General features: G+C 48.2%; 1 non-coding gene across 1 annotated transcript; it reads left to right on the top strand.

Annotated features, from left to right (window-relative positions):
- Positions 1–578: 578 nt before the first annotated feature.
- On the top strand, positions 579–682 carry LOC142851444 (U6 spliceosomal RNA). Its single transcript, XR_012910764.1, has one exon. It is a non-coding gene; the product is annotated as a U6 spliceosomal RNA (small nuclear RNA).
- The last annotated feature ends 14,161 nt before the right edge of the window (positions 683–14,843 follow it).

Below are 14,843 nucleotides of genomic sequence, written 5' to 3'. Positions count from 1 at the left end.
GGCAGAGGGAAGAATCTGAGGCTTATCCTTGGTAGACCAGGTATAGAGGAGGGGCATAGGATCTGGAATGAACTCCTAGGATGTAAACTACCCATTTTATTATCTGCTTTTTTTATGACTGAAAACTAGGTAACTTTAAATATCAGTTTGCAGGCTGGGAAGATGCTTCAGTCAGTACAGTGTTTGCTGGGCAAGTATGCGTACCTGAGTTGGATCCCCAGAAGCCAGGTACACTGGCATGCACTTGAATCCCAGTAGTGGGAGGCAAACAGAAGGATCTTGGTGCTCCCTGGCCAAGCCTAGCCTACTTGGTGCCCCAGGCCAACTTGTTTATGTCTCAAAACGCAAGTTGAATGGCACCTGAGGTTGATTTCTGTGCACATACACATGTAAACTGCATATGCATGTGCACACACAGAGCCCAATTCACTTGTCAACTCCCCTCCCAAGACAATCCTACTGTAAACAGCTCACTCCTTGCCTTTTCACATACACATACCCCACCATGGTCTTTTCAACAGACACAGGGTTAACAAGGAATTCTTTTACGTGACATGAGCACCGAAAGCATGCTGATGGTGCTGACTTCTGCAGCACACATACTAAAACTGGAACAAAATGGAGATCAGCATGGTCTTTGTGCAAGAACAACACATAGATTCATGATGAATTCCATATATTTGAGACCCCCCCCAGTAACCTGATAACTGACTCCTAGTGAAGCCCACCTTTTTTGATCTCCCAGAGGATGTGCCCTTGGCCACGACTGTAGCCCCCTCTGCTTCATCCATTTCCTCATCACTCCTGTGGTAGGGAAGGGTAAAGGGGATAAGGTGCAGATCTTGGGTCATGAGCTTCTCAACAGCCATCTTTTTAATCACCCTGCCTGAGACCAGGAGTCTCTTCCCTGCTCCTTTCCCCCTTTATTTTGCTCTCATCCCCACCACAGATATTTGGATTGGATGATTTCTGACATCTCCAATTATTTTTTAAAGTTTGTTTTTGTAATAAATAAATAATAAACAAACAAATAAATGGAAGCATACTAGAGTGTCTGATGTGAGCCCATCCTTGTCTCCAGACACAGGGTTCCTCTCTCTGGACAGACTGCCCCTACACCAGTGCAGACCGGCCAGGGTCCAGGCTACCCTGCTATATGTCATTACAAGTCATGTGGCCGTGGACATCCATGTACCATTCCATAGGACAGACTTCCAGATCTGGCTTTTCTGGGCCACCTCAACATGTGGTTCTCATCTTAACAGTCTCTGTGTGGACTACCCTAGATGCCCTGTGGAAATTCCTAAGTGGGCTTCTTGGAGGATCTTAGTTCTCATCCCTGCCCCTGGCTATAAGACAGCATTCTCCAGGTTCATCCTGTTCAAGGGACCCTTTGTGCTTTCAGGCAGGCAGTGACATTGGCCACTCATATGAGTAGCGGTGTGTGTGTGTGTGTGTGTGTGTGTGTGTGTAGGTCAGAAGATAGAGGAGGAAAAATCAGGAGAGGAGGGAAGAGGATGTGGCTAACCTCTCTTCCAACGGATCTTGAATTCTGCATCCTCAGCCCTCAAAGAAGCTGAAAGCTAGCAGCATCGTCTGCCTCTAGCAAGGATATTTTTAGCTCAAGAACATCTATTTATAGCCCTGGCAGCCCCTAGGAGTCAATAAAACCAAGGACTGGAAAAAGCTGATGGTTGTCTCAAGCGGGCCGGGTACTCCTTCTACCCTCAGCGTACATGAGCACCTGCATTTGAAGAAGGTGAGTGACAGCTCCTCTCCTGAGAGGCCAGCTGGGAGCATCGACCTCGGGATCCTGGAGACAGCGGAAGACTCCAAAGGGAGTGAAGGAGGTGCCATTTACTAGCTCACCCAGACTTCTAGAGGTCATCTTGGCCAAGGACTACACAACAGAGGACTATGCTGGGCAGGCTCTCCGCTCAACTCCTATACTACATACCTAGAAACACAGCCTCCCCTAAAGACCTGATCCCAGCTTCCATCTCTCTCCCTAGCCCTAAGCCAGCCAAGAGGTGTTGACAGTGAGAATGACAATGAGAGAGAGAAATTGTGTGTGTGTGTGTGTGTGTGTGTGTGCGTGTGTGTGTATGTATGTGCGTGCGTGCAAATGCATATGTGTCTTTGGAGACAGGGTATAACACATATCCAGATAGCCTCAAGATTAGCCTCAGACAAAGGGTAGATAGGTGGGAAGATGGGAGGATAAGTGAATAGATAGGAAATGAATAAGTAGGAGGGTGGAGAGGAGGATCGATGGATGGATGGATGAGTGTGTGGGTAGGTGAATGGATGACTGAATAGACAGGTATGTGGTTAGATAGGTAAGGGTGGCTGGATGGCTAAAAGTGAGGGAGTTTGAAAGTGTGCATGGGTAACTAATGTTCTGTTACAATGGAATTCTTCTGTCTTATGTCAAAGGCATGTGTTCAGCCATGCACAATGGTCCAAGTCTGTAATTCCAATACTCAGCTGAGGCAAGAAGACTGCTTGGAGCTCAAGGCTAATCTGAGCTCCATGAAATCTGTCTCAAAAACCAATCACATGGAGGCCAGGGAGACAGATCAGCAAGTTAGGGCACTTGCTGTGAAGCCTAATGACCCCAGTTAAGTATCTCGGATTCACATGGTGAAAGGAAAGAGTCAACTCCCCATAGGTTGTCTTCGGAATTCCAGATGCAAGTTGTGGCATGGACATGCCCACACATATGCAGGTGTACGGTCACACATATAATAAATAAATGTGGAAAAACCCAAAGCAGATGTCAATAACAATAACGAAGGTGTGTGCTTCTCCCCATTCTATGCTGTGCTATAGACAGGCACTAACTAACCTTAAACATAGAGGGCACCCAGTGAATGCCCTCTGAGTAAGCCACACATTAGCACTTCTAGGGCTGCACACCACCACAGAGCCCAGTTTCTCTCCCAGGCCCAGAGGGAGGAGCAGTTTTGTTCAATGTCCCTCAGCAAGTCAGGGGCAAAGTGGGCTGGACTGGGCTCCCCATTTTCTCCATTGTCATTGCTTGCAAGACTGAAAAATCCCTGAAGACATCCTAGAGGACTGTTCTCAGTGGTCTTAGGTGACCTGTGCTGCCTGGGTAGATTTGTCAAAGCACTTCTCTGCCCAGGACTGGAAAGACTTGGAGAGCAATGTGGGGGGCCAGTTCCAAGAAGGGCACCATTTAGCTTCCGAAAGGCTGAGTGGTTGGGAGAAGCTTAGGGCGTGTATGGGTAAGAGGGAACTGCAGAGGGTCACCAGGCAGGAGAAATACAGAGAATGCGCTGCTAGGATCCATGGAGATGCTGGAGGCCTCTGTCTGGGCAGGGTGCTCAGGAGATGGATTGAACCTACCTTGCTCTGAAGGGCAAATAGGGATGGGAGTACAGAGGATTCTGTGGACAAGGGGGGTCATCTCAGGGTGGTGGCAGGGGGGTGGGAGCAAGCTCTCCAGACAAATCAAATCTTATCTAGAAGGGAAAGCTAAACTAGGGAGATAGAGAACAGTTCCAGGGCCATTCCACGCCCCAGAGCTTTCACTGGTCTCTAGATGGAAGGTGCTTCCTGGAAATAGAAACAGGGACCTCGAAGTGAAGAATCAGGAGGGGAGCCAGTCTTGCCCAAAGAAGAGAGAAAGAGGAGGCTGTGTGAACCAATTTCCTAAAACTGTCCTGTAGGGTTGGAGAGCACAAAAGCTCTCTCTCTTCTGCTCCATGCCCCCACGCCTACCCCAGGACACAGAGAAGGATGCTGAGGATGCTGTGAAGGGCATGCTTACGTCAAAGACCAGGCAGATGTTGGATGAGCGCCCTCCAGTCTTTCCAAGCAGAACAAAGCTTGTTTGGCTTTAGCATCTGCCAATGCACCCCTTCCCTCTCTAGCAGCCCCTGCAGTAAGGGTGATCTTAGAAAGGGGAGGGTCTGAGACAGAAGACTTGGGGGACTTCCTCTAAGTGGAAGGGTGCTAAGGGCCTAGAGATATGTCTCTGCATCTTTGCAAACACCAAAGTGAGAACTAGATCACTAGCCAAGGGAAGGGCTGGCAGCCAAAGCCAAAGTTTCCTCTTAACCCTTTTCTCAACAGGAATCGCATCAAGGTATGGGGGTCGGTGGCACCATTGGTATCTGCAGAAGAAGCCGGACTCAGGCTGATGTAGTTAGTGGTCATGACTATAAATAGTGAAAGGGAGACTCAAATAGAAGCGGTGGAGTGAGTCCCCGAAAGGTTGGTGGGGAGGAGATTGGACCTAAGGACCCGACTCCAGAGGAGGCAACAAAGCCAGTTCTGGGTCCTCAGTCTCCCACTGTCCCTCAGTCCGATAAAGTGTCAGCTCCCAGAAACATTTCAGGGAAGAGGGTAAAGTCAGGAGCTCTTCCCACGCACACTAGGGTGGTAGCTCACAACACTACCCTGGGACTGGGAAGGGTCAGGGCGGTGGGGACCTGTGTTCCTCCAAGCTCATTTCCCACAGCCGCTCCTGGCCTTCGGCTTTCCTGGATAGCAGCCTCCCCTCCTGATGACTGAAGGGCTAAATAGAAAGGAGAGAAACTGCCCTATCTCTCTCGGTCTTTTTCTAGTCAAGTCCTTGAATTTGACTCCTCCCACACCTCTTAGGCACACTCAGTAAGGTCCAGATGGATTGGCACTCCACTTTCCCAGAGTCTGACAAGTCAAGTCTCTTCCCTGACTGCCTTGATCTCCTCCCTCAGAGCCTCCCCGAGGTCAGATGTGGATCTTAGACAAGAGTCTGGGTGAGACAGCCCGCACGTCCAAGAGGACACTTGGAGCCAATGGAAACCCAGGCATAAACTTTAGGCACCAGTTGTCTGTCCTGCTTGCTCAGGCTCCTCCCCATGTCTTGTCTGCTCACAAAAGCTTTGGGCACCTAGGCCCAGGACAAGCACCAGCAGGGCAGCCAGCATTGAGTAGCCACACTAGGCTGAGTCCTGGAAAGAGAGACCCCTACAGCCAGTTGATAACTTCAGTCCAAGTTCTCACTGAGGACTTACCCAACTCTTCGCTCTCTGCTGATGGTTACCGGTGGAGAAGGAAAGATGGGGCTGGTAAGACCTTTCAACATGAGTCAGCACTAATCTGAACCACAGGATTTAGGATCAAGGGCCAAGTAGGATCAAGTGGGAAGTGGAGAGGGGAGTTTGGACCCCATCCCTCCCTTGGCCAGTGACTAGCGCTCCCCTCCCAACAAATTCTGCATTCTGGCATGGGTAGAGCTGGGAAAGGGGGGAGCGCGCTTCTCTACCAGTGGGGTAGGCGCGGTCTGGAAGGACCTTGCAGGAAGTCCGCGGCCTCTGGGCGTCTGCCTGGTCAAGAGGTGCCCACGATAGCAGTGGCTAGCTAAGGAAAAGCGAGTGAGATTGCCCAGGGAAGAGCTCCCTCCCGGAGCCCCAGATGGTGCATAACAGCGGGCGCAGTGAGTGCTCTGGGGCTAGAAGGCTTGGCACTGTGAGTGCAATGCCCTCAGGCGTACAAGGCCCGCCCATTCTCCGCGGTGAGCGCTGCTCCGCTGGAGCTCCACCTGAGCTCCATAGAGCCCAGAGACGAGAGAGCACGGGTGCGTTGAGAACCTGCTCGCTCTGGGGTCTGCACCTAGCGCAGCTCGAGATCCTTGCACTAGATAGGAAAATGGTTGCCTGCGTTTCTCCTCACACAACCTGTCCTGACTAGGATGTTATGGCAGTGCCTGTGGGTGACCTGCCGCTCCCCTACCCTCCAACCTGGAGTGGGGAGGGCTGCGAGCAGCCCGCTAGCGCCACCTGCTGCCCGCGTCTGAGCGGACGAGGGCTGACGCCGGTACGTGGGTGATAGTCATTTCTACTCAGTGCGACCCATAGATCTGATCTTCAAACTAATAGGAACACTTGACCGAGACTTCCAAGATCTCCAGCCCCGCCTCCTTCCTACTTTTTGTCTGATGCCCTCCCCTTGGCCTGTCTGCAGCCTCAATTGTGCTGGCATCCTACACCTGCACCTGCTGTTGGCTGTCTGGCTTCTCTCAGAAAGGTCAGCCACACCCATGGTTTCAACAGTCATCTGCCCCATTGTTCCTCGAACCAGATTTCCTCCTGGACTTTCAGACCTGGAATTGCTGAGCTCACCTGGATGATTTTACCACCATCACCCTATTTGCCCAGCCACCCCTATCAATCCTCCCACTCCCAGACTATCTGCAATTCCTTCCAGAAGGTGCCTCTCTCCCTAGCCTGGCACACCCATTCCCTGCCCAGAGGAAGGTGCTGCCAGGTTCAAGACTTCACTTAAACCCCTCCATACTGAGTGGACAAGTCTTGGGGTTCACATTCAAGTCTTTGGGTGGGAGTCTGTTTCCACCTGTCATACCCAAAAAAGCCTGCCTGGCATTTGAGAGTTTCCCTCTAAGGTACTATGTGTTTCCTGGGACTTCTGTAACAAGTCTCATGAACTGGGTGACTTATACAACTGGAGTTTCCTTCTGAATTCTGACTAGAAGTCAGAAATCAATTTGCTTAGTGGATGGAGGAGTGCTGAGAGAGAAAACCCACGCCGGGCCTCAGTAGCTGCAGTGGGCTTCCAGAATCCATTAAGTCACCAGTCACTTGGGATTAACATTCCCACATATTCCAAAATGATGTCATCTAAATTATATGGTTAAGGGCACAAGTTCAGTAAGATCACATTCTGAGGCCCCAGGCATTAGACCCAAATAAGAATCTCGGGGGATACAACCTAACCAATAATAAGCTTTGGAGGGTGGCTACATGCACATTTGGTTTTTTTTTTGTTTCGTTTTGTTTTTTTGTGGCTTTTTGAGACAGGGTTTCTCTGTAGCTTTGGAGCCAGTCCTAGAACTTGCTCTGTAGACCAGGTTGGCCTCCAACTCACAGAGATCCGTCTGCCTCCCTAATACTGGGATTAAAGGTGTGCGCCACCACCACCCAGCTGTTTTGTTTTGTTTTTGTTTGTTTGTTTGTTCTGTAGCTGTGGTCATGAAAGCCACCTAGAGCTGATGGCAGCTGTGGGCAGGAGACTACGGAAAGTCACTAGGGGTCATGCAGCCCTGTAGATACCCATTTCAGCATTTCTGGAAGGTTTACAAGTGCAGGTTCCTTGGGTCCCACCCAGAACTTCAGGTTGAAACCTAAGGAAAAGGGCCCAGGGATGTGTCTTCAGAGATTTCCCAGAGAGACCTTGTGTTTGGTGGTATCCACCCATTGGGTGGGGGTGGGAATGGACAAGAGTGAGCCCCAGTAGGTCAGTATGGAGAAAGGTAGTCTTTGGGCTTCCTCCAAGCCTTCTTCCTGCTCTCATCTTAGTGGGTCACCTCCCAGAAATGCCTCAAATACCAGCTACTCAAGCTTGCTGAAGCACAGGTCAACACACTTAGCTGAAATACTGAGTGCCTCCCCTCCCTTGCCTACCCACCCTTGTGATAACTTGTTAACTTAATTGCAACTAGCAGCGACTAAGAGATAAGCCCCTGGGCAAGTCTGTGAAGGTATTTCCTGGAAGTATTCATCAAGGTGGGAAGATCCTACCCCAGGCTAGATGGACTCTCCAGCAGTAGCCCAGATAGAAAGATGGCTGAGAAGAATACAGTGTTGCTTTCGCCTGCCTGCCTTTGCTCCTTGCTTATGAGTGCATTGACTATGCTGCTGCTGCTGTTGCCATCGCTGCCATCTTTGCTGCTATCAAAACCCAGTTACTTTTGCTTTCCGTTAAGGGTTGAAAGCTCTCCAGGAATCCTCCAGGCCTTCAGCACCAGATTTAAGCTGATGAGGCATTGACTGGGGTCTCAGCCTGGTTATTGTTGGACTACCTCGTTCAGATTATACAAGTCAATCAAATAAATTCCATTTGCAATTATATTTATTTTATATTATATTTATTCTAATAATTACATATATTCTAATAATTAATATACTATATATAATAAATGTGCATTTTATTAATATGCTATATTTATTCTATCAATTCTGTTTCCTCTAGAGAACCCTGACTAATAAATAGAGCCTCTCAGCCTCATCACTGAATGAAGACAGAGGCAGAGGCTGAACTATGTGTGTGCAGCAGAGAAAAGCCAGGAGTCAGTGGGGGCTAGAACGAGGCCAATGTAGCCTCTTGATCTCATGCTTCTGGCTTCCAGGATCAGGAGAGAATCCATTTCTGTTGTCTGAAGTCAACAAGTTTGTGATCCTTTCTAAGGCATTCTCAGCAAGCCCCACAATTCCCTACCAGTCACTTCAGGGTCTCTCCAACCCAGCATAAATTTGGAAGTGACAGCAAGTATCTTGGGGGCAGCACAGCCTCTGAAGTTGAACAAGCCTTTGGGGACAGAGACCTTGATGTGCGTCATGCTTCTTGAAGGGTCTACTACCTCTTTAGGTGGCTGCAGCTCCCTGTTCAATGGACAAGTTGTCTTTCAGGAAGCAGCGAGATGCTGACTGGCATGCTATCTCATTTGGACTTTGGCTGGCAGGAACTGTAATGAGCTTGTTATGGTTCCCTGTAGATACCAGACAAGCTCTCAGTGAACAGGGCCAGGAACAGCTCATGATGCAGGCCTCTGCTTCTGAGTTCCTGGGCAACACAACACACAGTGTGGGGCCTGGGTGCAACCTCCCACTGTGCCACCTCAGCCAGGTATCTTGGCTGCACCTCTATGGAGTATAGTGCCAGGCTGCCCCAGGGCCTGCTTGTGATGCATTCACCAACTCCTAGGGAGCACTTGGAAACGATGACTATACATGAGCCCACCCTGAGCTCTGGCTGCTCCAGAAGCAGAGCACCATGCCCCATGAACCACAAAAGGGCTTACTTGTGCTCTGCAGAGGGTGACACAGGAGTCTTTAAAAACATCTCAGCCCTTCCTCTGCCACTGGGCAGAGATCCTGCTATCCGGTCTTCTCCTGTGGGTAGCTACCTCAACTGTCCTTTCGGGCCCGAGGAGGAGAGTCCTTCTGGGAAGCAGAATGGGATAAGAAGATGGAGGCACATGATCTGGAATCCCAGCTCCCTACCTGGGTCGACCTAGGTAAGCATCTCAGTCTCCACATGAGAATCACCACCATGAGCTGCATGAGAATACAGTGGAGGCATAGCATGGGTTGCCAGGGGGACATCTGAGGTGCTGACTGAAGCCTTGGGAAAGCCAATGCCTGGCAGGGCTGCGATAGTCACAGACTATCGCAGTTGGGTCTGTCTCTTCACAACTCTTCCCCCAAACAGATCTCTGGACTTACAGAAGATGAAGTAAATACTATCCTTCATGGGTGGTGAGGACAGAGGGGCCCTCTCTCCTGTCCAGCGGGCACTAGCAGCTGTGGGTGCCCTCAGCTTCACTTGGGACAGTCCCAAGCATAGAGCCAGCTCCCGAGGTAAGAGGCAGCCATTGTTCCCAGTCTCCCAAGGGCAGGAGAATGTGTGTCACATGGCCCACCCTGTGCCAAGCCCCCATCCATGAGGGTGGCAGTGAGGAAGGGAGAAGATTTCCACCCCACATTGGCTGTGCCTCTGACTGGGGTGAGGCAGAACAGAGAGTGGGCCTCAGGGAAAGGAGTTGTGAGACGGGAAGGACCCAGCGAACTCAAGATATGTCTTAGAGTAGGGACAGGATCACCTTATCCTCTGAAAATCTGGCCACTCAATTTGTGTCGTCCCAAAGGCTTCAACCCTCCACTCCACAGGAGGACAACTACCTGGGGTGGGGGTAGGAGAACCATAAATCCTGACTTGAAGGGCTGCCTAGTATGGGGTGGAGACTAGCCCCTAGACAGCTGGAGATAATAACTCCTCACATCCTGACCTAGGGACCCCTCAAAACTGGACAGAAGGAAGGGATGTGGTAATCTAGGATCTAGGACGGACCTATGCTGTCAGTTCCCAAGGCTGCCATCACAATGTGCCACCAAACAAGTTGTTTAGAAGTGCAGGCACATGTTGTCTTAGCTCTGAAGGCTTGAAGTCCTGTCTTCGGTGTCCTCAAGATTGGCCCTTCCTAGGTGTCTTAGGGTTTCTATCGCTGCAATGAAACACCATGACCAATAAGCAAGTTGGGAAGGAAAGGGTTTATTAGGTTTACACTTCTGCGTTGCTGATCATCACTGAAGGAAATCAGGACAGGAACTCAAACAGGGCAGAAACTGACACAGAGGCCATGGAGAGGAGCTGCTTACTGGCTTGTTTCCCATGGCTTGATCAGCCAACTTCCCAGGAACAACAGCCCAGCGATGGCACCACCCACCATGGGCTGGACCTTCCCCCATTATCATTAAATGAGAAAAATGCCTTACAGCTGGATCTCATGAAAGCATTTTCTCAGCTGAGGCTCCTTCCTCTGATGACTTTAGCTTGTGCTAAGTTGACACGCAAAACCACTAGGGCTGTGAGGAGTACCTGCACTGGGTTTCTCTGTGCCTTGTAGGTGACTTTTATCACTCCTCTTTCTCTTCAGTGTCTGTCTGAATTTTCCCTTTCTATAAGGGCACTAAGTTAGGCCTCTCCATAGTGACCTCAGCTTCAGTGAATATAACAGTTCCTCTTTCATATACAGTCATGAGTCGAGGTACTTGGAGTCAGGGTTTCTCAATTTCTTTTTTTTTTTTTGGAAGAGATGCATCAATCTTTAACAACCAGCATTCTCTGCCTTTTGTGAGCAGTGGCTTTATTCTCCAGCGTGCCCATTACTTCCTGACATGTATATCCCTCCTCTTTCTCATCAGTTAGTACTTCTGCCAGCCAACTGCTCTTCCAAGGAAGATTTGTGTGTATTTTTCCAGTTCTGTTTTCCAAGCACCTTATAAAAGCCTCGTGCATAGCTGGCACTCCAAACCTGTTAATGATGAATAGGTGGGTATAAAGAAGGAGGGGCTAAATAGAAAGCCCTATGTCCCATCTTCTAGGTAAAATGGTAAACCAGAACCAAAACTCCATGTCTGGAGAAACCCAGAGGTGACTGTCGCTCTCCCAGTTCTGACAGACGTAGAGGGGGAGCGTCCAGCATTACAGTTTTACTCCTGTTTCCATCCCTGAACAGGACAGGGAATGTTGTTAATAAATGGGATTGTCATAAACTGGAAGACATAAATGAGTTTAATTGGAGCACATCAATAGTTTTAACCCAGTAGTCCATAAACACATCTGTACATCTGAAGGGACTCTGGCAGGCCTTGCCCTTCCCCTATTCCCTCTGCCTTGCGAAAAAAAAAAAACCACCCAAAAAACTGTTATATTTCATTCCTAAAGCTGGGCACCAGGTCTATTCTCTTATTTGACCACTTCGTCCTCCTGAGGCTGACCACCAATGTCCAGCTATCAAAAGTACTGAAGTCCACAATCAAAAGACCCCCTGTGGCTGCCCTAATTAACATATCTAATCGAAATTAATCAATATTAAACACCTCATCCTAACCCAGTGTTTCCCCTTTTACCTTTATAAATTGCCATTTGCTTAGGACCACATCTGTCATCTCTTCCCAGAGGCAGTCCTTTGTCCCTCTAGGACAAATATCACTGTCCCCTTTCCCTTGATCCCTTTCCCTTCTTCCTTGTCCTCTGTCTGCTGTTTTTGTCTCTTATTCTCTATCCTTTGTCCGTCTGAGGCAAATAAATCTCCCTTGTGCTGAGAACTTGGTCTCGGGCTATCTTGGGCCAAATACTGGTCCCTTCAGCATCAATGAGCTTTAAGTCAGTATTATAAAATATCGGACCCAGGTTAACTTTGTAAAGGAGGTTTGTTTAGCTCACAGTTTTGTGCAAACAACATGGTGCAGGCTCTGGTATGGATCCTTCTTGGCTATAGTGCCTCACAGTATACAGTAATGGTGGAAACATGTGTAGGAAAGGGTGATCAAATACCAAACCTAGTGGCATAGAGAGCTGGGAAGGGCCATGCTTGCTTCTTTTATAACAATTACCTTCAAGCAACTCCAAGAATTACCTTAGTCTTTTTCAGAGCAGAGGCCAAAGGAGCCCCCACCAAATGGCTCTTAAAAGTTCTGACACACCCCTCCCACCATCCTGGAAACTAAGTTTCTAATATTTTGACCCCCACTTCAATAAGTAGAGTGTGCCAGAAATAGCATGCTGTCTTTTGGACAATAGATGAACTTCTTGTTGCTACCACCTTGTCTCAGAAGTAAACCATTTCAAAGGCTGTTCTCCTCAAGTTATGGCCACAGAAACATGTCCCACCATGTTTAGGATGTCCCATGGGTAGACCCTACAGCTGAGGTACCAGTGAAAGGCTAGATGCTAATATAACACATATCCTTACCAAAGGGCTCTATCTTGGCTTAGTCACTGCCCTATTGCTGTGAAGAGACACCATGACCAAGGCAACTCTTAAAAAAAAAAAAGAAAGCATTTCATTGGGAGCTTGCTTACAGTTTCAGAGGTTTAGTTCATTATCTTCAAGGCAGGGAGTATGGAGGCAGATGCTGGAGGAGAAGTTGAGAGCTACATCCTGATCTGTAGACAGAAAGAAGGAGAGCCTAGGCATGGCATGGGTTTTTGATACCTCAAAGTGCACCACCAATGACACGCCTACTCCAACACGGCCACATCATTCTAACAAGGCCACATTTCCCAATCCTTCTAATCTGTTTAAAGAGTTCTACTCCCTGGTGACTAAGTATTCAAATAGATGAGCCCATGAGAGTCGTCCTTATTCAAACCACGACAGTGTAACAAGTCTTTTCCTGTCCCACCAACCAGCTCCCAAAGAATGACATGGAGACTTACTATTAATTATGAAAGCTTGACCTTAGTTTAGGCTTGCCCCACTAGCTCTTTTAATGTAAATTAACCCATTTATTTTAATCTGCATTCTGTCACATGGCTCATTACCTCATCGCCCCATACTGCTTATGCTGCTTCCTCCATGTCTGGCTGGCAACTCCACCTTCTTCTTCCCAGAGTTCTCTCTCTTCCCATAATAAGTCCCACCTATACCTCCTGCCTAGCTATTGGCATTCAGTTTTTTTTATTACACCAATCAAAGGAATACATTTTCACACAGTGTACAATATCCCACAATAACACATACCCCAGGAAAGTTTAGGAACTCAGGTATAGGTGACATTTGGGGGCTCCCATGGTTTGGGAATACCAAGACATCAGCTTTAACCAGGTGTGATGGCTCATAACTGTAAACCCTAGCACTCAGGAGGCTAAGGCAGCTAGCTGGGTTGCTGTAAATTTGAGGCCAGCTTGGGCTCTGCAATGAATTCCAGAGTGAGACCCTGTCTCAAACACATAGACAATGTCTTCTGAATAGGACAGAGCCATTGCACTTATGAACATTCAGTACAAGATCAAGCCAGTCAACATTCCAGCATGGACAGGAGAAGGGCTCATGAGGCTGTATCCCTAGCTGAGGAGCTATTGGTAATTGGTGACTGCTGGGGAAGGAAGAACCATTTCCTTTGGGAGTATGGCTGCTGATAGGTTGCCCATGCTTCAATGGATAGGCACACACTTGCCTGCAGTCAGCACTCAGTGTATTTTTTTTAGAAGACATGAAGGTGAGGGGGAAAATATTGGAAGTGCTCTAAGGGATAGGGAGGGGGGTTTTAGTTGAATATGAAGAAATTTTTTAGGTGTGTGAAATTGTCAAAGAATAAAACATCATTTTAAACAAAAACCACACATGCATGCACATACACAAAAAGCAAGCAACCAGATAAAAACATTACCTCTAAAGAGAATCATAAGCCATCCTTAAAGTAGTGCAGGATTCTAATCTCAGCTACTTGGGAGACTGAAGTAAGAAGACAAAAAGTTCAAGGCCAACCTGGCCAACTCAATGAGACCCTATCTGAAAATAAAGAAGTCTGGGGATATAGCTCAGTGGTACAGTTCTTGCCTAGCATGAAGAAGACCCTAAGTTCAGGTCTTAGTACTACAAACAAAAGAGTGCTGCATGGCGGTTGAACATCTTACCACTAGGACATAGAACTCCCAATCAGATGGTCTGTAAGGTCCTGGTACAAGCATATGATCTGTATTTTCCCTTTGAACTGGGCTTGGGCATACCCTATAGTGCAGTATCATCCAGGGAAGAGGGCCAAGCTTGAACTTGGGGACTGCTGCACCAGCTAGTATGCTCAGGTACACCTTACTCTCCCCTGCTTCCCACCTACACAATGACCTCATACTTATGCCACATTTTTAGACACTTGTAAAATGTTTGTGTGATCTATAATGTTGTGGGCACAGGTGAAAAGCATATATGACGGTGGTCCCATAAGAGTTTAATGAAGCTGAAAACTAGTCTAGTGATGTTACATCTTACATAATCCATTACTTGTGTTTGCGATGGTGTTGGTACAAATGATCTGTTTAGATACACAGACTCTACTATGTTCCGGTTGCCTACAGTGCAGAGTAACATCTGTACAGATTTGTTTCTCAGGAGCAACACCTTACACCTTGTAGTCTGTGTGTAAAAGGCCACACAATCTAGGTCTGTGTATGGGATAAAATGGCCTAACAAGGAAATTCTCAGGATGTAACTCTATTATGAAGCAACATATTACTGAATTATTATTCTCATTACAATGAGAAGAAAATGGAGGGCTGGAGACTGCCTAGGGGTTCACAGTGCTTGCTGCTCTTCCAGAAGACAGGAGTTCAGTTCTCACCATTCACACTGGGGAGCTCACAACTACTTGTAACGAACTCCAGCTCCAGGGCATCTGATGATCTCTTCTCAAATGGCAAGCACGTGCACGTGCGTGTGTGCACACACACAGAGACAGATGGTGGCAGTCAAAAGCAGGCTGGTTTACCAAGGACTGATGCTCCTCCGCAGCAGTGGACAAAGGAACATTGTA

The sequence above is a fragment of the Microtus pennsylvanicus genome, chromosome 5 (genome assembly GCF_037038515.1).
Source record: "Microtus pennsylvanicus isolate mMicPen1 chromosome 5, mMicPen1.hap1, whole genome shotgun sequence".
Classification (NCBI taxonomy): Eukaryota; Metazoa; Chordata; class Mammalia; order Rodentia; family Cricetidae; genus Microtus; species Microtus pennsylvanicus.
This window is presented reverse-complemented; position numbering and strand designations above follow the sequence as displayed.